Source organism: Ambystoma mexicanum, chromosome 1q (assembly GCF_040938575.1).
Source record: "Ambystoma mexicanum isolate Mex_15411 chromosome 1q, UKY_AmexF1_1, whole genome shotgun sequence".
In the NCBI taxonomy this organism is placed as follows: Eukaryota; Metazoa; Chordata; class Amphibia; order Caudata; family Ambystomatidae; genus Ambystoma; species Ambystoma mexicanum.
The window spans coordinates 808,216,748-808,242,927 of record NC_090922.1 but is presented as its reverse complement, the minus strand read 5'-3'; the positions used below and the strand labels follow the sequence as shown (position 1 = coordinate 808,242,927).

Genomic DNA, 26,180 nt, shown 5'->3' with positions numbered 1-26,180 from the left:
ACCAGCTTAACCCTCACACCAAATCTGGTTATCTCCATGACCACCAGTCTGGCTTCAGAGCAGCCAGAAGCATGGAAACTGCTCTCCTGAACTTCTGCAAAGACCTGCTCTCAGACCTCCGGCTCCTTGATAACCTGGGTATCACTGATCAGGCCCTGGCATGGCTGTCCTTTCTCTGACCGTTTCAGGTCCAACTTGGGCCCTTCCTCTCTTCTATCTCTCTCCCTCGCTGGTGTTCCCCAGGGGTCTAATCTTTCTCATAGGCTGCTCAAGCAATACCCAGCATCTCTCACCCACCGCATAGCCGCTCTCTGCTCCAACTTGCAGTGCTATGCGGATACTCAGCTCCCTTTGCCGCTTCTCTCCCTCATCCCGGATTGTCTATACACAACCCAGGAGTGGTGTGCGCCAATGATCTCTGCCTTAATGCCAGCAAGACGGAGATCCTCCTCATAGGATCACCAGCTCCCTCCTTTCCTCTCACTCTCTGGCCGCCCACCCTGGGCCCTCTTCCTGCTCCTACCTGCGAGGCTAGGATCCTCAGGGTCATCTTCGACTCCACACTCTCCTCTCCCCACATCCCCAACATCCCCAAGAGGAGAAACTACCAGCTGCACCTCCTCAGAGGTATTCTCCCTTACTGACTTTGGGTCAGCTTTTTAATTGCACACATCAGACATTGGGCGAGTGCTTATTTGTGTGTTTCCATGAAGGCTGCTTAGTATTCCGCTACTTTGGTTAATAGTTTTTCGGTTATGTCTAGATGCCATTAACTTATATGCACAGCGTGGACCCTCACAGACCCTACTGTAATTACCCTACTTTGCTTCGGCAGCTCTGTTTCTCAGTATTGGGGCATGGATGGAATAATCTACCTTAGACTCGCTGTAAAGAATAGATCCCTTGGGTCTCCCACTAGGGGAACATTCTCCAGTTAAGTTTCTGGATATGTACTTTAAATCAAGCTCATGATAGGTTCAATGTTAGAACATTTTACTTTTGTTCAGTTGGAGCATGGTGAATTGACTCAATTAAAAGTATGTTTTTGTTTCCCTGTACCTCCATTGTAATGATTGCCTACAAACACCAAAAGCAGTTCAGTCTTCTGAAGAGGATTTCTCCTTGAAACGCGTTAAGCCGTCAACACTGTACATATTGAACATGCGCTTTGTCTAGCCTCACATTGAATGTTATCTCTAATTAAAACGAATGTTGTGCTTTTACAAACCCTGTGTAGAAGTAATCCTTTCAATAGTTAATGAAAACTTTGGCCTATTCGTATTCCATTGAATAGGTTGTGATCTACAAATTAAAACTTCTTTACCACATCTTTTGTGGTCCCTGGACAGTGTGCATGGGACAGGAGGGATCCGTATTAGGTTCTTGTTTTTCCCCTTCATGTGTATATTGGGCCTTTGTGCCAAGGCCCTATTTCATCCCGTGCACCTTTAATTCATTTTTTTTTTTAAATCAGCCTAGCTAGAATCTTACAAAATTGAAACATTTATTAAAATGTAGGTGTGCATTTATTCCCATTTTTCCTTTGCATTCTCCCTTTCCCCCAGAAGCTCACTGTCCAGAGCTCTGGTCCTCTCTAGGCTGGACTACTGCAACAGCCTTTCTAAATTACGTGCTTCTACAACTCATCCAGAACAGGACTGCAAGACTGGTCCTCAGCCTCAAGCCCAGGAATCGTACCCCCCTCCCCCAAAACACTGAAATCTCATCATTGGCGGCAAGGATCAAGTTCAAGACCCTATGCATCGTCCACACGGCATTCTGGGACCAGGGGCCGATATCTTCCTACTCTGGCCCTCCGCTCCTCCACCTCCCAACTCACTGAGGGACAGTCGCTTCTCCAAGCAACGATTTTGGGGCAGACCTCCTTCGGCTAGTGCCTCCCCCTGGAGCAGCCTCCTCTCTGCAACTTGAGCAGACCAATCTCCAGTTCCACAAGCACCTAAAGACCTTCCTCTTTGCTTCTGCCTTCTCTTTTCCTCTCCGCTGCTTATCTCCTGTCCGATCCACGCACTGGACACTGGCCACCCTCTGAATTCGGGCTCATGTCGTCGCCCGTCCTGCTGCAAACCTGCACTGCCTCTTAGCACCCCCTGCACTTGTGGTCTGTAACCCACCAGTCCCCTCTCCTGCACTTATTAGACACTTCTGAGCATCTGCACTTGCCACCTGTTGGCCACACTACTTGTTTCCGTTTTCCTTGTCCTGCACTTCTCCGTCCTCGCACCCTTCCCCCCACCCCTGCACTTTTGCCCTCCCCGTTCCCTTGCACGATCTGAATGTCACTAGGCCTAGTAAGATCGTTTTTTGTCACGTGTTATAAATGCCATATCATAACTTACCCACAACGGTTCTAGTTTGTAAAAATGTTTAAGAAAAATAGTCCATGTTTTCTGTAGCTATTTTCCTGGTTAGGAAGCCAGGCCAAACCCTCCGACTCAGTTCTACTCTCAACTATACTGCCACCTCTGATCCACTAGTGAAACGAATGAAAGAGGCCGGGTGTGCAACACCTAAAATTCCCACCAGGAGCAGGAGGGAATGTGAATCAAACAACATGGCTAGAGAGCTAGGAATAACATTAGAATTTCAACAAAGGAGTCAGTGGGCGAGGCAACTGGCAAATAGCGGGATGGAAACCGCTGTATCCCCAATAAAGTGGAATACAGCCGCTTCTAGTCAAACACGTTTCCTAATTTTAGCCAACTCTATTGGGAAGGGGTCGAGGAAAATCTAGAATCTTTAAAAAGAGGTTGGTCTGGTTCTGAGCTTTCAAACTGCATATAAAATGGAAAGGGATCTCTCACATTTGATCCATTGTGGGGTGGCTGCTACGAGTGGTGGCATTACAGGGTAGTATAGTATTGGGCAGTTCGTGTTTTTTATTTTTTATTTTAAGAACCCTAATGCGCAGCTCCTGTTGACCCATAAGTTGTTGTAAAACAATGGAGGGTTTCGAGTGGTATCTTTTACGAGGGGGCAAAAAACATGTTGGGTTATTTTGCAAGGTGCTACTAGAGGGCAGGATCGCCAATTCATTTAACGCCTGACTGCAACCGGGACCCTAAAATTGTCTGCGATGCCCTGCGGATGGCGTGCTATTACTGTTCACTACGGTAACTTGGATCGGAGACAATTCTCCGACATCTGAGGACTTCCTCGAAGCTGTTTGGCTCACCTCTGGCAAAGTTGTCCAAAACGCACTTTTTCAAGAATCCCTTTTCGTATTCGCTCTGCCTTCGCACGGTTGAACAGCCACTTGCCACTCTACTGAGTCTAGCCGCGCAGAACGAAAGAAAAACCAGAGAGGCGCTGCTTTACGCGTCACCCAAAGCGACGCGGGCACACCAACAGGCCAGCCAACCAGGAAAGAGAAAGGTGCCCGGAAGTGTTTGAATTACTTCTTGTCTCTGTGCTCTATGCCCTTTTCTCACCGCGAGCGTCTATTCTTTCGACGTGCGCATAAACACGGAAGAACATAAGACCGACTTATTCAAAATAAATACCATAACGATCGAAACACTGGGTCGTGGGAACGTTCAATTAGTTTACACATCTTATTCTAATACTAGCAGTACCCACCGTCGTCATATATGCCAATCCTCCCTATTTTTCAATTAAATATAATGCTATTTTTTAACTGTCTACCGCCTAAAATCATTATAACCCAAATGCAGTCTTATGTGAAAACTGCATTCTCGATTTCTGTTGTGAAATCTCCCTCTCAGGGTGTTGGATAACATTTTCACAGAACTGGTAAATCTGCCTGACCTGGTGTTTTGCGACCTATCAAATAAGGACGCAACACCAGGACTAGAAATGAAGGTCTTTCTTTATTATCTTCCCTGTTCCCGTCATGGCTCACATGACTATGCCACTTAGATGGAATTCTTAACTTTAGCCTGCATCGCATCTAGATAGAAATGTGAATGTTTGCATGCACCACACTTAGATGGAATTCTTAACGTTAGCTTGCGTCACATCTAGTCGGGATTATGAATATTAGCATGTACCACACTTAGATGGAATTCTTAACTTTAGCTTGTGTCGCATCTAGATAGATATGTGAATGTTAGCTTGCGCCACACTTAGATGGAATTCTTAACGTTAGCTTGCGTCACATCTAGACGGGATTATGAATATTGGCATGCGCCACACTTAGATGGAATTCTTAACTTTAGCTTGTGTCGCACCTAGATAGAAATGTGAATGTTAGCATGTGCCACACTTGGATTAAACTGAATGAAGGTAAGTGCAACACTTGATTAGAATCGTGATCACTAGCCTGCCTCACATCTAGACAGAATATTGAAAATTAGCAACAGTGGAATAGTGAATGATAGCAAACATCAGACATAGACATAACTGCAAGGACAGCAATGCCAACTAACCAATACACTAACAATTTCATCCCTCTGCATACACTTCTCAAACTCTAACCAAACACAACCACAAGCCTAAAACTCAGCAATCTGCACTAACTTCACTACACTGCAACAACAAAACAAACCCCACATAGACTTGCACAACAGCACACAATGACTACCAACCGTAAAACACCCCAAGCCCAGCCGACGGACCCACCGGGCTGAGGCTGCCATCAGCACATCACTGCTCTCTTGCACTTTTCCAGCTTATTCCCACTAACTCACCCCCCCTCCCTCTTTCAGAGCGCCAGGGGACCACTCCGGTGGTGATAGTGCGCGGTACAAATATCCTTTAACATTAACATGTGCAGGTCTCTGTTTTAAAGCATAGCTCTCAACTCACCCGCTTTTGGCGAGTGTCACCCGCCTTGAAAGCAGATGAATCACCTGCCAAGTCCCTCATGCGCCCATTCACTTCTATGGGCCTCTCACCCACCAAAAAGAAAATCGGCTGTTTTCACCCACCTTGCTGACAAAAAAGGTTGAGAGCTATGCTTAAAGAGACAGAGGCACATAACAATACCCCAGACAAATGTCCTTACTTCCCCTCAGCATTCCTCAACAAGACAAAGTGGTTTCCTGATGGTTTGTTGCGGACAGGCAATAGGGTTGTCACTTGGACCAAGCTCGGGACTGCTGGTCGGCTCGACCACATGACAACGCGACGGCACTGGCAGAATTACGGCACTGGCAGAATCCACAGGTCGTCCCTGGACTCACGAGGCTCTGGGTCCGGATCAGGAGGCAGAGGCCTTTCATCCTCTCTTAACAACATGTTTAAACAATTAACTGTTCCTTGTCACCTCTTTCTCCGAGTTCAAGGCAGTCACCATTGTGCCTTTAATGGTGGTGACCTGTAGGGGGTTCAGGGCAAACCGCAAGTCTGTCTTTCTGGCTGTGGCTTGCTGGACCAACACCTCATCCCCTACATGGAATTCCTGTGGTCGGGCTTCCCTCCTTTCATCTGTCTCCACTCAAGCTTTATCCTTCCGTTCAGCTTCTCTTCTTATGACCTCTTGATCTGCTTCTGGCTGACTCGTCGGGTGTCTTACGATGCGGGTGCGAACCTGATACTTCATCATCAACTCCACAGGGGTCTTACTGGTGGCCTCGTGGGGCGTATTGCGGTAGTCCCTCAGCAGACGACAGAGCGCTTGGTGGGGATCAGCCCCCTTGTTAAGAAGGATTTCTGAACTCTGACCTGGAGGGGCAGAGGTTCAGAAGGCCAGCCTAGTTTCTTAGAACAGGGTAACCTCTGGACAAGCCAGACCAATCAGGGTAGCTATGGCAGGCGGTCAAGACTAAGGGCCTCATTACACGGACGGCGGTGGACCAAGGTGCTATTAGCACCTTGGTCCTTGCCTGTAAAATACCGGCACCGCCTTGGTGGAAAGGGGAATTACCGCCCTATTCCAAGGTTGGTGGGGCGGTAATTCCCCCTTCCCCCATTGCCCTTCCCCATTTTCGCCCGATAGGGCATAATGGGAATGGTGCTAATTATGACACCGCAAATTGCGGTACCGTAATTAGCTCCCTGGTCCCTTTGAGGGTTGGTTTTTAACGCCTGCAAAAAGCAGGCGTTAAATTCTCCAACCCGCAAAGGGACCTCGTAGTAAGGCGGTAAGGGTTTACCGGTACCGGTAAAATACCGGTACCGGTAAACCCTTACCGCCTACCGTGCAATGAGGCCCTAAGTCTCAAGAGGGGTGAGGGTGACTATCCCAGGAGGATAGCCCAGCGGCAGCGTGCTCGACTTGCACAGGTTCGATCCCTGGGTCCGCGCTTAGAAACCTCTGGGTATTAAGCGCGTTATAAATAACCTATCATCATATCATATTAGCACACAAAGCAAGGACACTTATGAATTACTCCAGGCAGGTGCTATATTAAAAATATAGGCACATTTATTACAAAGCCTTTGTAACATAGACCATAGCAAAGAATCACAGTAACACTAAAGTAAACCAATACATCACAATCAATACAATATATATACAAGATCGATGGGGTCTAAAGAGTTAAAAGCACGAAATTTGTAGACCACCTAGATGGGGAGGAAAACAGGCAGTGCAGGTAATCTTTAGACCCAGTTCCACATCGAGAATACACCTAACTTAAGAGGCAGTCCAAGCCCTACGAAGAGAGGAGCCCTATGCTCAATAGTACATGCACTCGCTTGTGCCAATGGACAAAATAGGGTCTCTTCAAGGGTCTCTAGCAGCTCAGGAAGGTGGATAAGGCGATGAAGAACAAGTTCCCACTATTCAAACAGGACCTCCACTTGAGGGCAGAGGCAGTTGGAGAGTTCGGGATGGAGTCGCTATTTCACAATAGCTGTGGAAAGGAAAGGGGTGCTTGGGGGCCAATTTGTACGTAAAAATGGGCTCCTGCGCTAGGGGCCACCGGTTGGGGTAAGTATTACTCACCGGTCCCCGCCGCAGGCAGACCCAGACTTCGCCAGTAAAGTCCACTTCGCTGGCAGGTTCAAATGTGACAATCAGGACGTCTCGACACCGTGTAGTTCCCGAGATGCAGCGAGGATTCCCAAACAGGACAGTGGCGATTTCTCCGCTCAGGGTAGAGGAATCGGCCCAGTTCCACTGCAGCAGACTTCAGGGGCAAGGTAAATGCAGTGAACGTGCACAGGTCGTTGCCACAGCAGGGCAACACGGCAACTGCGTTTACTCTGGTCCGGGCGCACCCGTCTCACTTCAGACCTGGGAATGCCAAGTGTACGAAATTCGGTGTGAGGGTGCCGGACATAGAGCTAGCAGTAGGCCAAGTTTCGAGGGCCTCCTCAAAACGGCGGAAGTGACAGAGCAAACGTCACGTGTAAGCTGGTCAGCCCACTGGTTTGCCCAGGGACACTTCCGAAGAGGCTTACTTGCAGGGTTTGATGAAGGTGCCAAGAATAGTTGGTCCCACTATTCCAAGGGGTCGAAGCGTCTTCGCAGACCTTCTAGGACGATCAGATGCAAATGGGTCCCACGGGACGACAGCGGGTTCAAGGTGCCAAACCTTCCAGCGGGTCACCAGCGGATCCTCGACTCGGCTTCTTGTTGCAGGATACTTGGCTCCTTATTCTTTGTTCGTGTGAACTCAGGAGATCGACCTGGTAGTGGTGGTTTCAGCCTCCTCTTATCCAAAGTTCCCTTCGCGCCAAAACGGGGAAGACCCAATGGGAGATCTGCTCACAAACACTCACTCCATACGTGAACCAATCACGGACCACAGTGGTCCCAGGCATTCAGGACACTCTAGACTCTCTGGCACCCAGGATGTGTATTGGGAGCAGACATCCCAGCCCACATCCTGGAGGCACACACACAAGGCATGCAGAAGCCCGCGAAAGCATTGGGTTTTGTGGGAAAGTGCATGACCATATAAGGACTAACCCGGGTCGACTCGACCTGGGGAAGGTGAAGGGGCAAGATGGCCAAAGGACAGGACAAAGAACCTCGTGGCATGGCCATTTTGGAGCCAGGCCACATATTCGTGCCAAACGCAGTTAATGCTGTTAACATGGCAAGAAAGGGTTAAAAATATCTGTAAACGAAAGCTGCCACCAGTCCTGTCCATGACACATCTGCACAGTTCATAAAAAGTCTAGCGAGAGTTTCTAGGGCCTTTGGAAAGACTAGAGACCCAAGTGTACTGTAAGGTAAGTTACATTGTACACCTGTTACATGTTGCACAAAAGTTGCAACATGAGGAAAGGACTAAGGGAAACAAAGTCTCCAGTACTGACTGTTTTAAGGGCATGTCAGTTTCCCCATAAAAAGTGAGCGAAAGCCCAGAGGAGTGCAGCTGAGGGCTGTGCTTCTCTGGCAAAGTTTAGTTCAGGGTGTAAAACAGCAGTTAAGTTTGGGGGTTGACACATGGAGGGAAAATTACATTCAAATATGAAATCTTTCCTAACACTCGCCCTTCCCAGACTAAGGACAGGGGAAACTAATCCATCCCTGCATGAGTTTCTTGTTCAGGTCGGTTAAACATTCTGGACAACCGATCAGCATTGCTATGTTGGACACCTGGCCTATGCTCAATAGTGAAGTCAAAGCCCCTGCAGACTTATGGACCACCTAAGCAACTTTGGATTCTCTCCCTTCATGTTCATTAGCCACTTTAAGGGCTTACGGTCAGTTTGCACAGTGAAGTGTGTCCCATAGAGGTAGGTAGGTACAGAGGGGCAGCCCAAAATGGCAGAACCTAAGGCTGAGGTAAGCAGTACGTCACAGAAGGGGGTAGCCGCCTAATAAAGTTTAGACATATTATGATTAATATATGTGTTTTAATTCTATTGGAATCGGTGGTGTTTTCAAAAGTTCACCTATGATTCATCTTAGTGATGTAAACTAAAACTGAGACCCCCTGTGGGGTGGGTATGCTCTATATTATTGCAAGAAACCAGTTATTGGGGAGGTGCAGTTTTTTATTATTGCACTCCACTTTCATTATCAAGACAACAGAAACCAAAGCACAATGTCCTGATACAATAAAAAAGAAAAAAAGCAAAGAAAAAGGGTTAAAAAGTTCAAATGTTCAGGCAGTAATTGAGCAAAGAGTCTCAGGCCGATTCTGTGTGCAGAAGACATACAGTAACCACAAATCAAAATAACGGGATTATGGTATTTGAACTTTTTACCAAGGCTCTGTATAGCCATATTGTTTCAATGGTAGAGTTTTTTTACCAAAACCAAAAGAGATACATTTGCTTCAGTAACAGGAGAAATTGAACAATTAATTTTCCCATTCGGGGAGTTCTGCAACAAGAATACAGTAAGGCAGATTGGTGAGTGTTAGTACAAGGTGTTCATTTACATATAGGTCAGGAACAATTTTCCTAGAGAATATCAATTTTTGAGTCCTATGCAGATGTACACTGGTACTTAGTTCTACAAGTGACCAATCCTCAGTCGGTCAGTTTGCACAGTGAAGTGTGTCCAATAGAGGTAGGGCCTCAGCTTCCTAAGGGCCCACACAACAGAGAAACATTCTTTCTCTACTGTGGACCATCTGAGCTCTCTGTCCTTAAGCTGGCGACTAATGAATCCAATAGGGTGCTCCTTACCCTTCTCATCTACTTGTGATAGTACAGTGTTAGGCAGAAACCTGTGCAGTTCCCTTAGGGACCACTGCAAAAGGCTTAAGACTACAGGTGTTGGCAGTAAACCCAATTGGTAGCAGTCTGTACCACCCAGATTTACCTGGTAGCTGTGGCTGAGCAGCCAGACTTCTCTCAAGAAGAGTTAGACATTATATAGAGTACAAAATAGGTACCAAAATACAGTAGCACAAGCAAACAGCGACCAGAGCTTGGGTATAAAAGTATATAATTATTTATTTAAAAACACACTTTGTAAAATACACTAACACTAATATGGCAAGCTAGTTCAAACACAGTCACTATTAATATATATACATCCCTGATCACTTATTGAACAAGTCTTAGTTAAAACACCACTTATTTTCAGACAGAGGTGAGCGCTTAACCTAAGATGCCACTCCAATAAGTTCATTAAAAAGGGAGGGAAAAAGGCAGAATTAGGAACATACACAATACCAACACTTTAGGAGAACCAGAGCAAGTCAGAAAAGGCAGAATCTACTGAGGAGCAAGAAAGTCATAGGCCAGGCCCACTCTTCAAGAGAGCAAAGCGGAATGTGTCCAAGAACACACAGTTGAATAGTACTTTTAAAGAGTCGTTGCAAAAAGGGTTGGATCAAGTCAGGAAAAGTTAGTTAGTAGGTCCCAAGTCACCCCAGGATAGAAAGTCAAGGATTTACGGGACACCTTGAACAGTCTGTTGCAAGGGAGACCAGGCGGGACTCAGTACCTGAAATGGTGAGAAAGCTCCAGCGGGGGCAGTTGTTCCTGGCAGCGGGTGCAAGTCGGTGCTTCGTCCAGGGGAAGAGGAGATCTCGACGTGGAGGAAAGCTGGAGGTCGTTGCACTGCCAGGGAAGAAACCAGCCGCAGAGTTTCCCAGTTAAAAGGTACTGCCCTTTTATTCGAGAAAACGTGGTATCCCGGTTGCCGGGGTGCTTGGCACAGGCAAGGTGGCCACGAGATGATCCGGGAAGGCGACAAAGAGGGCGAACTGGTTATTCCCACCAGCTCAGAGGAAGAAGACTCTCCGGGATGAAGATCTTCTCTGTCGTTGGGAAGTGGTGAGACGGTTCAGCAGGGCTCCACCGGTGGTGTCGTCGTTGCAGGTCAGCTCAGCTTCTCCCTCTTCGGATTCTTTGGTCCTGTGGCGACTTCTGAAGTTCCAGTCCCAAAAGCCCTGCTTTTATGCAGAAAACCCCCACTCATCAGTCCTAGCTGTCACTCAAACATGCTAAGTGGTGAGCCGGGCGGCTCACCACTGGGCCAATCACACAAGAGTGCGACTTGAGTTGCCGAGGCAACTCAGTCCAGGGTGCCTAAACCCCCCTCCAACACATCCTGTAGACCCAGACAGAGTGGCACCACTTTTGGAGGCTTCTGTGGAGAAGCCTGCCAAAAAGTGGAACAAAGGGCTCGACTTGGGTTGGAGTTACAGAGGCAAACACAAACGCCATTTTAAAACCGAGTCCTGGCAAAAAGACCCAACCGGGGAATACATTTTAAATAAATAACCCGGCGGTATCTTTAACATTGCACCAAAAAGTGGTGCGTTTGAAATGAATGGGAAAATCCCATAGGAAATATTCCGGTGGAATATTTCGCGTGGTAACCACTGCCACCAGCCAGAAACTCGACGAGGGGGGACTGCACAGTGCCCCCTCGAAAAACAGACCCAGGGGCAATCTAATTACCCCTACCAGTACTTCCACAATAGGATGGTTTGTACTGGCTCTGTTCACAATTTAAGACTAGTAAAGTCAATGGTGACTTTACATGCCCTGGGAGACAGTAGTCAGTCCCAGGGTATGGAGTCTATGTTTGGGGGTCACTATGACACCCCTGTGTTATTGCACTGAGGGTGCTGTGTAACACACTTACCAAAAATACATGAAACCCTATGGAGTAAAAGACCCCATAGCACATTAAACACATTACAAAGTCAAAGGATATCTCAAATCATGTCTAAGAGTGGGAGAAAAAGAGTCTCACTCTTAGCAGGAGAATAAAATAAACCCCAAAAATCCAGCAAAGCTGCCGGGACACTCACTAGGTTTGGGAAATTAGCCTTAACAGAGAATTCTCCCTAACATACAGCTCCTATCCCAGTGTCGGAGGCATCTGTCTGCACAATAACAGGTCTTTGGTACTCGGGGGCCCTGAGAACAGGGGCCTGGCACAAGGAGTCTTTCAAGCCATTGAAGGCCTTCTCACACTCTTCAGACCAAGTTACCTTCTTGGGTTTCTTTGGAGTAGTGAGAGCAGTCAGAGGGGCAGCTATGGTACCATAGTCTTCCATGAAATTTCAGTAGTACCCAGTGAGTCCTAAGAAGGCTCTCACGTGGGTCTGTGTGGTGGGGGTAGGCCAGTCTTGTACTGCTTGTACTTTACTGGGTAGAGGCTGTATCCTCCCTCCACCTACTTCATGTCCAAGGTAGACCACTGATCCTTGTCCAATCTAGCACTTACTGGCCTTTATGGTCAAGTGGGCCTTCTGAAGAACCTGCAACACAATCATAAGGTGTTTCACATGGTCTTCCCAGGTGGCACTGAAAACTGCTATATCATACAGATATGCAAGACAGAATTCATCCTACCCATTCAACACACGATTCACAAGCCTCTGGAAAGTGGCAGGTGCATTCTTCAACCCAAAAGGCATTACCTTGGACGGGTAAAGGCCCTCTGGAGTTGAGAAAGCTGTCTTCTCCTTGGCATGTTCTGCAAGGGCTATTTGCCAATAGCCCGCAGTGAGGTCAAACGTGCTGAGGTACTTGGAGGCACCCAAGGTATCCACCAGCTCATCTGTTCTAGGCAAGGGGTGGGCATCAGTCTTGGTGACAGCATTCAGAGACCTGTAATCCACACAGAACCTCAATTCAGAAGTACCTGCTTTTGGAACCAAAACCACAGGGCTTGACCAAGGACTACTGGAAGGTTCAATCACCCCAAGATCCAACATTTTGTTGACCTCTTGTAAAACCTTACCTTGTCCGACATTCTGTATCCCCTACTTTTGGTAGGTACACTGTCTCCTGTGTCTATGTTATGTTTGCACCAAGGTGTCAAACCAGGGGACTGTGAAAACAGGGGGGAAAATTGCCTAAGCAAACTTTTCACATCAGCCTGTTGATCAGAAGTCAGATGAGGGGCCACTCGGACACCCTCAATGGAGATATCTGAAGGACTGCTTTGGAATAGGTCAGGAAGAGGTTCAGATTCCTCTTCCTCAACATCTGAAGCCAATAACAGTGCTGCGATTTCAACTCTTGGGATGAAAGCAGCCTATTTACATGGAACACTTTTGGAGCCTGTCCAGGCCTTCCAAGGTCCACTAAATAGTTGACCTCACCCAGTGACTCCACCACTGTGTAAGGGCCTGACCATTTGTCCTGTAAAGCTCTGGGCCTTATGGGATTCATGATCAGGACTTTCTGACCAGGTGTGAAGTTGATGAGGGAAGCTTTCTGGTCATACCAATGTTTCACCAGTGCTTGTCCTGCCTTCAACTTGCCACTAGCCAGACCCATCAGGAGTACCATCTTTTTTCTGAGCTCTAGCACGTAGTCTACTACGTTGGTAGTAATGGGGGGAGTGGGCATCTCCCATCCCTCCTTGACTATGTCTAAGGGTCCCCGTACAGGGTGACCAAACAGAAGTTCAAAGGGGCTGAAGCCAACACCCTCTTGTGGTACCTCTCTGTAGGCAAACAGTAAGCATGGTAAAAGAAGATACCATTTTCTTCTTTGAGGTTCTTCCAGAGCCCCAATTATACATTTCAAGGTCCTGTTAAACCTTTCCACCAGACCATTGGTCTGGGGGTGGTATGCGGAAGAAAACTTATAGGTGACCCCACATTCCTTCCACATAGCCTGCATATACTTTGACATAAAGTTGCTGCCTCTGTCAGACACAACTTCTTTAGGGAAGCCAACCCTACTAAAGATGCCAAGTAACGCTTTTGCAACTGATTTGGCAGTCACAGCTTTCAATGGGATGGCCTCAGGATACCTGGTGGCATGGCCGACCAGCACCAGGATAAACCTATTGCCTGAAGATGTTTGGAGGTCAAGGGGACCAACAATGTTGATCCCTACCCTCTCAAATGGTACCCCCACAACTGGGAGTGGTACCAATGGAGCTTGGATTGTTGAGCCACTCTTACCAGATAACTGGCAGGAGGCACAACTCCTGCAGTGACTTTCCACTTGCACCCCCATCTTGGGCCAGTAGAAGTGCCTGGATAACCTTTGCTTGGTCCTCTTAATACCAAGGTGACCAGCAAGGGGCACTTCATGCGCCAGCTGCAGGAGGAAGGGTCTTAAAGCAAGGGGAACCACCAACCTCCTATGGTCTCCTTCTGTAGACTCTGTAGGCTCACTATACAGAAGTCCACCTTCCCAATAAATCCGATGCTTCCCAGGAGGTTCACCCTCAAGCTGGGAGCAGGCCTTTCTCCTTAGGCCTTCCAGAGACGGGCACTCACGTTGGCCTTCACTGAATTCTTCCCTGTCAGGACCACATTCAACTAACAAATCGTTTAGTTCAGGATGGTCATTGTGGTCAAACACTTCAGGTATCACCACCTCCTCGTCAGGTCCTGGTGATGGACCAACTACCTCCACCTCAGTGCTAGGTGAGTTAGAAGGAATATTTTCTTTCCCTCTTTTTAATTTTCGGAGTCCTTTAGCCTTGGGTTTCTCCTATGGCTGGGGCAGTGCATTGGTCTTGGCCAGTGCTGCCCTTGTTTGAGACCTTGTGCAGTGTCTGTAAGCAGTATCTCCGACAAGCCCTAAAGCTCTGAGATCATTGCCCAACAAGACCTTTCCTGGGACACTCCTCTGAATGCTCACTGGAATCCTGACTGCTGTACCATTGATAGTAAGATTTACAGGTGTTACTGGGAACATGAGAGGTGGGCCATCAGCCAACTTAGTGGGCATCAGAGTAGCTCTGGCAACTTCTTCTGGGTCTACCAAGGTAGAATCCACTACAGTTTGACTGCACCCACTATCCCTAAGAGCTGGAGTATCTACTCCATTGATCAGCACACTGTCTTTAAAGTAGTGCTTGGTGTTATCTGGAATCCTAGCATAAGCCTCTGAGACTTTAGGCTCCCAGGAACCCAGGGAAACTAAAACTACCTCAGCTTCTATCCCACTGGGGAAGGAGTCTGAGGAGAAGGATGCTCCTGTAATCTCTTCTTCCTCATAGGAGGAGAAGGCCAGATTAGCAGAGTGGACCCCCAAGGTTTTGACCATATATCTGGGGTCAGTTGCTCCACAAGCAAAACAAGATCCATTGGGTCTGTTTACATAGGGAGGCTTACTATAACCAGAGGTCTGTTTTGGAGGCTGACCTCCACTACCCTGTTAGTTCTCTTGTGTCTTACCCTTATGTTTCTTTTTGTGCCCCTTTTGGGAGGACAATTTATCAGTTTCCCCACCCTCCTTATCTTTGGACTTTTTCCCTTCCTCCTGCTTACCAGGATGAGTCTTGTCCTTATGGGACACTCGATGTGACACCCACAAATCTGCTGCAATGGCTAGCTTCTTAGGATCGATCTCCTTTGAATTTGCCAAATGCTGCTTAAGCTCAGGGGAAGAAGATGCAAAGATATGTTCCAGCATGACAAGACTTATCATGCCTTCAAAGGTCGAAACCTTATAACCTTCAACCCAGCCAGTCAAGTTTTTTAAGGATTCGGTTGCATAAAATACCCAAGTACTACCTTCTTTCTTCTTATACTCTCTGAATCTTTTTAAGTATTGGGCAGGAGTCTTTCCAAACTTTAAGATGAGAGTCTGCTTCAACATTACAAAATCTGCTCTCTCAGCTTTTGACATTTCCATAATGGCACTGCAGCCATAATGGGGCAGTCTGCTAAGTAACCAAGCAATTTTATCAGCATTGTCAACTTGTTGAACTTCACATGCATACCATACTCAAATGTATTCAGCCAGTCCATAATGTCATTATTTTCCCCATACACACTCAGCAGATCATTTAGAAACCTTGGATGAGAGGAGGCCCCAGACCCATGTCCAGGACCCTTGGATCCATTGGCAACTTGAAGCTTGGCCAGTTCCAACTGGTGATCCCTGTCTTTCTGTTTTTCTACCTGCTCTATCTTTATTTTGGCCATATTGAACTCAAGCTCCTTCTGCCTAAACAGCAGTTCTTGCTTCTTCAATTCAAGTATGGCCTCCCCATCAGCACTGGCATAGGAAACATTTGACATTATATCCTCATTGTCCTCATGGTTGCTGTGGATCAGTGCAGCGGCAGAACCATCAATTCTACCAGTGAGAGCAGCCCCACGTCCTTCTGCACTGTCCTCAGAAGCTATAGCTCTAAGCTGAGCTTCTTGCCAGTCCATGATTCTTTGGATCATTTCCACTTTTGTGCCTTGAGAGGAGACACCTCTCTCAGCACACATCTTTCTTAATGTGTCGAATTTAGAAGCATTTAAAGTTAACAAGGTACTTGTTTCCATACTGTTAGATAGGACTATGGCCTTTAAAAAGTTATACTACAACTATTCACTAAGTGTCCTGGTAGAAATAACTCGAAATGCCTTCACTAGTGTGCAACACTGGATACCTTCAGTCCTATCCCACCGCTGTACACCAATTTGTTAAGAAGGATTTCTGAACTCTGACCTGGAGGGGCAGAGGTTCAGAAGGCCAGCCTAGTTTCTTGGAACAGGGTAACCTCTGGACAAGCCAGACCAATCAGCGTAGCTATGACAGGCGGTCAAGACTAAGTCTCAAGAGGGGTGAGGGTGACTGAAAGACCTCAATGAGCACACAAAGCAAGGACACTTATGAATTACTCCAGACAGGTGTTATATTAAAAATGTAGAAACATTTATTACAAGGCCTTTGTAACATCGACCATAGCAAAGAATCACAGTAAAACTAAAGTAAACCAATACATCACAATCAATACAATATATATACAAGACCGATGGGGTCTAAGGATTTAAAGCACGAAATTTGTAGACCACCTAGATGGGGAGGAAAACAGGCAGTGCAGGTAATCTTTAGACCCAGTTCCACATCGAGAATACACCTAACTTAAGAGGCAGTCCAAGCCCTACGAAGAGAGGAGCCTTGTGCTCAATAGTACATGCACGCGCTTGTGCCAATCGACAAAATAGGGTCTCTTCAAGGGTCTCTAGCAGCTCAGGAAGGTGGATAAGGCGAAGAAGAACAAGTTCCCACTATTCAAACAGGAACTCCACTTGAGGGCAGAGGCAGTTGGAGAGTTCGGGATGGATTCGCTATTTCACAATAGCTGTGGAAATGAAAGGGGCCATCGGGGACCACTTTGTGTGTAAAAATGGGCTCCTGTGCTAGGGGCCACTGGTTGGGGTAAGGATTACTCACCGGTCCCCGACGCAGGCAGACCCAGACTTCGCCAGTACAGTCCACTTCGCTGGCAGGTTCGAATGCGAAAATCAGGACGTCTCGACACCGTGTAGTTCCCGAGATGCAGTGAGGATTCCCAAACAGGACAGTGGCGATTTCTCCGCTCAGGGTAGATGAATCAGACCATTTCCACTGCAGCAGACTTCAGCGGCAAAGGGGTCACAAATGCAGTGAACGTGCACAGGTTGTCGCCACAGCAGAGCAACACGGCAACTGCGTTTACTCTGGTCCGGGCGCACTCGTTTCACTTCAGACCTGGGAATGCCAAGTGTACGAAATTCAGTGTGAGGGTGCCGTGGACAAAGAGCTAGCTTATGCCAAGTTCCGAGGGCCTCCTCGAAACGGCGGCGGTGACAGAGCAAACGTCCCGTGTAAGCTGGTCAGCCCGCTGGTTTGCCCAGGGACACTTCCGAAGAGGCTTACTTGCAGGGTTTGATGAAGGTGCTGAGAATAGTTGGTCCCACTATTCCAAGGGGTCGAAGCGTCTTCGCAGACCTTCTAGGACGATCAGATGCAGAGGGGTCCCACGGGACGACAGCGGGCTCAGAGTGCCAAACCTTCCAGCGGGTCACCAGCGGTTCCTCAACTCGGCTTCTTGTTGCAGGCTACTTGGCTCCTTATCCTTTGTTCATGTGAACTCAGGAGATCGACCTAGTAGTGGTGTTTTCAGCCTCCTCTTATCCAAAGTTCCCTTCGCGCCAAAACGGAGAGGACCCAATGGGAGATCTGCTCACAAACACTCCATACGTGGACCAATCACGGACCACAGTGGTTCCAGGCATTCCGGACACTCTAGACTCTCTGGCACCCAGGATGTGTATTGGGAACAGACATCCCAGCCCACATCCTGGAGGCACACACACAAGGCATGCAGAAGCCTGCAAAAGCATTGGGTTTTGCGGGAAAGTGCATGACCAAATAAGGACTAACCCGGCTCGACTCGACCTGGGGAAGGTAAAGGGGCAAGATGGCCAAAGGACAGGACAAAGAACCCCGTGGCATGACCATTTTGGAGCCAGGCCACCTATGCGTGCCAAACGCAGTTAATGAGGTTAACATGGCAAGAAAGGGTTAAAAATATATGTAAACGAAAGCTGCCACCAGTCCTGTCCATGACACATCTGCACAGTTCATAAAAAGTCCAGCGAGAGTTTCTAGGGCCTTTGGAAAGACTAGAGACCCAAGTGTACTGTAAGGTAAATTACATTGTACACCTGTTACATGTTGCACAAAAGTTGCAACATGAGGAAAGGACTAAGGGAAACAAAGTCTCCCAGTACTGACTGTCTTAAGGGCATGTCAGTTTCCCCATAAAAAGTGAGCGAAAGCCCAGAGGAGTGAGCTGAGGGCTGTGCTTCTCTGGCAAAGTTTAGTTCAGGGTGTAAAACAGCAGTTAAGTTTGACGGTTGACACATGGAGGGAAAATTACATTCAAGTATGAAATCTTTCCTAACACTCGCCCTCCCCAGAATAAGGACAGGGGAAACCTATCCACCCCTGGATGAGTTTCTTGTTCAGGTCAGTTAAACATTCTGGACAACCCATCAGCATGGCTATGTTGGACACCTGGCCTATGCTCAATAGTGAAGTCAAAGCCTTGCAGACTTATGGACCACCTAAGCAACTTTGGATTCTCTCCCTTCATGTTCATTAGCCACTTTAAGGGCTTATGGTCAATTTGCACAGTGAAGTGTGTCCAATAGAGGCAGGGCCTCAGTGTCACGCCGCCCGTCCTGGGGTCTCCTTACCCGCTACGGCGCTCCCCGTCCTGGAGGCTGTATCCTTGTTTTCGGCTTCGGGGTCCGGGGGCGTCCTGGGTCCCGGGCGCTTCCGGGTCTCCTACGCGCACTACATTGCGCATGCGCGGGCGCCCGCTCTCTGCTCTTCGCGCATGCGCAGTGCGCAGGATGCTCGATTCCGGAGGGTATGCGGCTCAAGCCTCGTTGTGGGGTGCCCGATGCTTGGGAGACGGCACGGCTTGCGTTGCAAGCCTCCCAGGTGCTGGCGGGCTTATTTAAGGAGCCCTGATCCTTTTCCAAACCGTGTCTCAACGCGGTTTGTTCGGATCGTGTCTTTGCTGCCTTGCATTGCATTCCCGTTGCCTGTTGCCTTCCACCTTCCTTGTTCTGCCTGGGGGACCCCTGCCTTCCACCTTCCTTGTTCTGCCTGGGGGACCCCTGCCTACCACCTTCCTTGTTCTGCCTTCTCCGTCTCCCTCCGTCCTTCCTGCTCCAGTGGTTCCGCTCTCCCTCCTTGGTTCTGGTCCCCGCTCTGTCCTTCCTGGTCTCCATTCGCTCTGAGTCCTTCCCCACTTGTTCCGTGCTCCTCTCCTTACCAGCCTGCTCTTGTTGCTTCCTTGTCATCGTCCCTGGAGGGACCGTGCTGCTTCCAGTCCCCGGACCTGCCTTCCATCGGAATCCCACTAAGGACCCGGACTATCAACTCAGAGGCTCCCCCTGCCAGTGCTTGCACTGTCCTGACGCCACTCAATCAGGGGTGAGCCAACCCGTGGCGTTGGGAGCCGGCTCACCTCCAATCCGGTTCTATTTGGGCTGGTGTTGGGCTGGTTCCCCGCGCCATCTGTCACGTCTATCCGGATCATCTGACAGCCTGGCCTCATCATCAAGGAACCCAACCGGACGAACAGGTACGCAGCGTTCTCGTGACGCTATTTACAACAGATTGAGACGCCTGTCTTCTGACACCTCGGACTCTACGATGGAAGAGGATACGGGTCTTCGTAATGAGCTTCAAGCGCTTCGTGCCGAGATGGCGGCACTCCGTCAGGAAAACGTAGCCTTGCGCCAAATGGTGACACAGAACATTGGTGCCATTCCTCAACCTGAAGGTCCCATGGCTCACACAGCTCCCATCAAGTTCGATGGAGATCCCCGCCGTGTGGGTGAATTCTGTAATCATTGCCGCATACACTTTCTCTTCCGTTCATCCCACTTTACCAATGACAAGGCCAAGATCGGATACATATTGGGTAACTTATCTGGTAACGCGCTTGCCTGGGCAACTCCTTTGGTCGTTACTAATAACCCAATCCTGGATGATTTTTTAGCCTTCGAGAAAGCATTCTTGGATGTGTTTCAATCCCCCAATCTGGCCTCAGCAGCGCAGAACCAACTGATGGATCTACAACAAGCCAATACCGACATCATCTCTTACATCAGCCGTTTCCGTCAATTGGCAACTGACTCCTTATGGCCAGAGGTAACACAAAAGACCTTGTTTCGCCGGGGATTAAGAGAGGAATACAAAGATGAATTGTTGCACATACCAGAACCAGATGATCTACAGAAACTTATCGAACAAGTTCTGAGGATAGACCAGAGGTTGACCGAGAGAAAAGGAGAGAGACGACGGTTTGAGAAGGGAAACCTCAGACCACTGACTCTTCCTACTGGGATATCAGCACCTTCGGATGCTACCCAAGAACCAATGCAACTGGGAGCTGTAAGGGGCCCATTGTCGGAAGAGGAGAAGAAGCGCAGAAGAAGACTGCGACTGTGTTTATATTGCGGAGGCGCTGGACATTTTCTGGGAACCTGCCCTCTACGTCCTATCAAGAAAGGGGGAAACTAGAAGACCTGTCGTCTAAGGGAAAGGCTACGACAGGTCCTTTCTTGCTTTCAGACCTTTCCAGCCCTGGGTTACAACTGCCCCCTATGCAGCCTGCCGTCTTGATGACTCTAGGGATCACTTTGAAGTGGCTTGATAAGACGATTGATGTCCATGGTCTATTGGATTGCGGGGCCTCCGGAAACTATATTGATGAGGCATTCGCCATCAACCTTGGTATGCCCTTATTTACCAGAAGAACGGTTATACCAGTAGAGGTCATCGATGGTACACCCTTAGCTTCCGGTCCCATTCGGTTGCATACCATAGGCATGCTGTTACAGGTCAAGGGGCATGAAGAAAGGATTGCCCTCGACGTCATCAAGTCACCATCGTATCCTGTGGTTTGGGGACTGCCTTGGCTTTTGCGACACAATCCTACGATCGATTGGGAGTCCCGTTCTTTGAGATTTGTTTCTGCCTTTTGCCTCCGTGAATGTTGCTGCCACAACACCTCCTTGAAGTCTACAACCTTGATCCCTCTAATCCCGGGAGAGGACTCATCTGCCGTATGTTCTCTGTCCCAGATTCCGAATGATTACGCCGACCTTTGTACGGTGTTTTCGGAACCCAGTGAAATACCTCTTCCTCCTCATCGGACATTTGACTGTTCCATAGACCTGATCCCTGGTGCTGTGATTCCTCATGGGAAGTTATACTCTCTGACTCAGTCTGAAAAACAAGTACTCCGGGAGTATCTGGATGATTGTTCTAAGAAGGGTTACATCGTACCCTCCAAATCCTCCGCCGGTTTCCCGTTGTTCTTTGTCAAAAAGAAAGAGGGGACCCTGCGGCCCTGTATCGATTACCGTCAATTGAATGACATAACACTCAAGGACAGGTACCCATTACCTTTGATTCGGAACATCATGGAGTCACTACGTTCTGCCAATATCTTCACTAAGTTGGATCTCCGGGGAGCCTACCACCTGGTTAGAATCAAAGAAGGCGACGAGTGGAAGACGGCATTTAAAACACCCTTTGGGCACTACGAATACAGGGTAATGCCCTTCGGGTTGTGTAATGCCCCAGCCGTCTTCCAACGGTTTATGGACAGCGTGTTTGGCGATTTGGTTGGCATCTCGGTCTGGGTTTACCTAGACGACATCCTGATCTTCTCAGACGATCTGAAGGAACATGTCTCGCATGTCCGTGAAGTACTTTTACGTTTGTCACGTAATCACCTGTACGCCAAAGCCGAAAAATGCTCGTTTCACCGGAATAGCATGGAGTTCCTGGGATACGTAATCAGTAATGCAGGTATACACATGGATTCGGGCAAAGTGAAGGCTGTTCAGAACTGGAAACAACCACATGATTTGAAATCCCTTCAGCGGTTTTTGGGGTTCGCCAATTTTTATCGGCGCTTTATTCCGCTGTTTTCACAGGTCACGGCCCCGTTGACACGTCTGACCAGTGTTAAGATACCTTTTCTTTGGGATCAAGAAGCATCGACAGCTTTTGAGTGCTTGAAGACAGCGTTTAGTACAGCTCCTGTTTTGCGTCATCCTAACGATGAGATGCCATATGTCATCGAAGCAGATGCCTCCAACTTCGCTGTTGGAGCGGTCCTACTGCAAAAACATCCTACATCTGGCGATGAACACCCTGTGGCCTATTACTCTCGGAAACTCACCTCTAGTGAGCTGAACTATGCAGTCATTGAAAAGGAACTTTTGGCCATCAAGACGGCGTTTGAAGAATGGAGGCATCATTTACTTGGTGGTCGTTTCCCTGTAGAAGTACGTACCGACTATCGCAACTTGCAGTTCCTACGAACATTGCAGTGTCGCACTGCTCGCCAAGCCCGATGGGCCTTCTTCTTCTCTCACTTTGATTTCAAAATCACATACATCCCTAGCTCCCAGAACCAGAAGGCTGATGCCTTATCTCGATCCTTGGACAAGGAAGAAGTGGGAGCCGGTTTGGACGCGCCTATGATATCGCCCAAACACTTTCTACTAACCTTAGCTCCGCATCTCCAGAAGATCATACAAGAGACGTTGAGGGATCCGGAACGTGTCGATCTCCTGAGGAAACCCCAGATCTGCGAACGCGACGGTTTTCTGTTCTTCCTGAACCGATTATACATACCTTCGACTGCCCTTCGCTTGGACATTCTCCATGGTTTCCACGATTCTCAAGTAGCTGGTCATCGTGGTATCAAGGCTACCCAGGAGCTGATCTCCAGACAATTCTGGTGGCCTGGATGGGCCAATGATGTAAAGTCATATGTGGAAAGTTGTCCTATCTGTGCTCAGACGAAGACACCCAGAAGAAAGCCTTTGGGACTACTTAAGCCTACTGAAACTCCTCCCTACCCTTGGCATACTATCGCCACCGACTTCATTGTTGAGCTTCCGCCCTCTGCAGATCACACTTGTGTCATGGTGGTTGTGGATTGTTTCACTAAGTATGCACATTTCATTCCCTTCATAAAGATCCCGACTTCCTCCCAGATGGCTTTGGCATTTCTACACAACATTTATCGGTTACATGGACTCCCTGAGAAGATCATCTCTGATCATGGTTCACAGTTCCTTTCTTCTTTCTGGCGTCAGTTGTGTAGTCATCTAGGTATCCACAGAGCCTTGAGCTCAGGCTATCACCCGCACACCAACGGTCAGACCGAAAGGACGAATCAAACCCTGGAGCAATACTTACGTTGCTATGCCAATGCCACTCAGTCAAACTGGCTTCAGTACCTGGACTTGGCGGAAGTTTCCTATAACAATGCGGCCCATGCTGCCACCGGCATCAGTCCTTTTCTATGCTCAGCTGGACAACATCCCAAGCTGGTTCCTTTCTCACCTGTGGTGCCCAGCTCTGTTCCGTCTGCGGATCACTTGGTCTTCAAGATTCAGAAACAACATGTCCTGGCCCGGAGAACCCTTACGGAGACACGTGAGCGCATGAAGGAGCAGGCTGATAGGGGCCGAACCACGGAACCCGATCTCCAGGTGGGAGATCTGGTTTGGTTGTCTTCCAAGAATCTACCTATTCGTAATCTACCCACTAAATTGGCACCCATGTTCTATGGGCCTTTCAAGATTGCCAAGCGTTTGTCCTCAATGGCTTTTCGATTGGTGCTGCCCCACACTTGGAAGATACACCCTGTCTTCCATGTCTCCCTTCTGAAGCCCTATGTGAAAGATGTCTTTCGACGCTCTGGTCCTCGGCCCTCCTCTGTTCTGGTACGGGGGGTTCCTGAGTTTGAGGTTCGGGAGATCTGTGATTCACGGATTCGTCGGGGTGTGCTCCAATTCTTGATCGATTGGAAGGATTATCCCGCTTGTGATCGCACTTGGGAGCCGCACTATAATGTGCACGCTCCCCGGCTTATTCGTGAATACTTTCGTTTTCCCTGGAAACCTGGGGCCCTGGGCCTTTCTGGGAGGGGGCATAGTGTCACGCCGCCCGTCCTGGGGTCTCCTTACCCGCTACGGCGCTCCCCGTCCTGGAGGCTGTATCCTCGTTTTCGGCTTCGGGGTCCGGGGGCGTCCTGGGTCCCGGGCGCTTCCGGGTCTCCTACGCGCACTACATTGCGCATGCGCGGGCGCCCGCTCTCTGCTCTTCGCGCATGCGCAGTGCGCAGGATGCTCGATTCCGGAGGGTATGCGGCTCAAGCCTCGTTGTGGGGTGCCCGATGCTTGGGAGACGGCACGGCTTGCGTTGCAAGCCTCCCAGGTGCTGGCGGGCTTATTTAAGGAGCCCTGATCCTTTTCCAAACCGCGTCTCAACGCGGTTTGTTCGGATCGTGTCTTTGCTGCCTTGCATTGCATTCCCGTTGCCTTCCACCTTCCTTGTTCTGCCTGGGGGACCCCTGCCTTCCACCTTCCTTGTTCTGCCTGGGGGACCCCTGCCTACCACCTTCCTTGTTCTGCCTTCTCCGTCTCCCTCCGTCCTTCCTGCTCCAGTGGTTCCGCTCTCCCTCCTTGGTTCTGGTCCCCGCTCTGTCCTTCCTGGTCTCCATTCGCTCTGAGTCCTTCCCCACTTGTTCCGTGCTCCTCTCCTTACCAGCCTGCTCTTGTTGCTTCCTTGTCATCGTCCCTGGAGGGACCGTGCTGCTTCCAGTCCCCGGACCTGCCTTCCATCGGAATCCCACTAAGGACCCGGACTATCAACTCAGAGGCTCCCCCTGCCAGTGCTTGCACTGTCCTGACGCCACTCAATCAGGGGTGAGCCAACCCGTGGCGTTGGGAGCCGGCTCACCTCCAATCCGGTTCTATTTGGGCTGGTGTTGGGCTGGTTCCCCGCGCCATCTGTCACGTCTATCCGGATCATCTGACAGCCTGGCCTCATCATCAAGGAACCCAACCGGACGAACAGGTACGCAGCGTTCTCGTGACGCTATTTACAACACTCAGCTTCCTAAGGGCCCACACAACAGAGAAACATTATTTCTCTACTGTGGACCATCTGAGCTCTCTGTCCCTAAACTGGCGACTAATGAATCCAATAGGGTGTTCCTTACCCTTCCCATCTACTTGTGATAGTACAGCTCCTATCCCAGTGTCAGAGGCATCTGTCTGCACAATAAAAGGTCTTTGGTAATCAGGGGCCCTGAGAACAGGGGCCTGGCACAAGGAGTCTTTCAAGCCATTGAAGGCCTTCTCACACTCTTCAGACCAAGTTACCTTCTTGGGTTTCTTTGGAGTAGTGAGAGCAGTCAGAGGGGCAGCTATGGTTCCACAGTCTGCCAGGAAATTCCAGTAGTACCCAGTGAGCCCTAAGAAGGCTCTCACTTGGGTCTGTGTAGTGGGGGTAGGCCAGTCTTGTACTCTCTTCACCTACTTCATGTCCAAGGTAGACCACTGATCCTTGTCCAATCTAGCACTTACTGGCCTTTATGGTCAAGTGGGCCTTCTGAAGAACCTGTAACACAATCTTAAGGTGTTTCACATGGTCTTCCCAGGTGGCACTGAAAACTGCTATATCATCCAGATATGCAAGACAGAATTCATCCAACCCATTGAACACATGATTCACAAGCCTCTGGTAAGAAGCAGGTGCATTCTTCAACCCAAAAGGCATTACCCTGGACTGGTAAAGGCCCTCTGGAGTTGAGATGTTCTGCAAGGGCTATTTGCCAATAGCCTGCAGTGAGGTCAAACGTGCTGAGGTACTTGGAGGTACTTGGAGGCACCCAAGGTATCCACCAGCTCATCTGTTCTAGGCAAGGGGTGTGCATCCGTCTTGGTGACAGCATTCAGAGACCTGTAAGCCACACAGAACCTCAATTCAGAAGTACCTGCTTTTGGAACCAAAACCACAGCGCTGGACCAAGGACTACTGGAGGGTTCAATCACCCCAAGATCCAACATTTTGTTGACCTCTTGTAAAACCTTACTTTGTCTGACATTCTGTATCCCCTACGTTTGGTAGGTACACTGTCTTCTGTGTCTATGTTATGTTTGCACCAAGGTGTCAAACCAGGGGACTGTGAAAACAGGGGGGAAAATTGCCTAAGCAAACTTTTCACATCAGCCTGTTGATCAGAAGTCAGATGAGGGGCCACTCGGACACCCTCAATGGAGCTATCTGAAGGACTGCTTTGGAATAGGTCAGGA

General features: G+C 48.9%; 1 protein-coding gene across 1 annotated transcript in view; it reads right to left on the bottom strand.

Annotated features, from left to right (window-relative positions):
- The window catches only part of DHX9 (DExH-box helicase 9), a 745,262-nt gene extending 741,929 nt beyond the window's left edge, over positions 1-3,333 (bottom strand). Inside the window, exon 1 of the mRNA XM_069641409.1 lies at positions 3,197-3,333. The gene's annotated coding sequence lies outside the window, so the exon portion shown is untranslated. The remainder of the gene's footprint in view (positions 1-3,196) is intronic.
- Between the last annotated feature and the right edge of the window lie 22,847 nt (positions 3,334-26,180).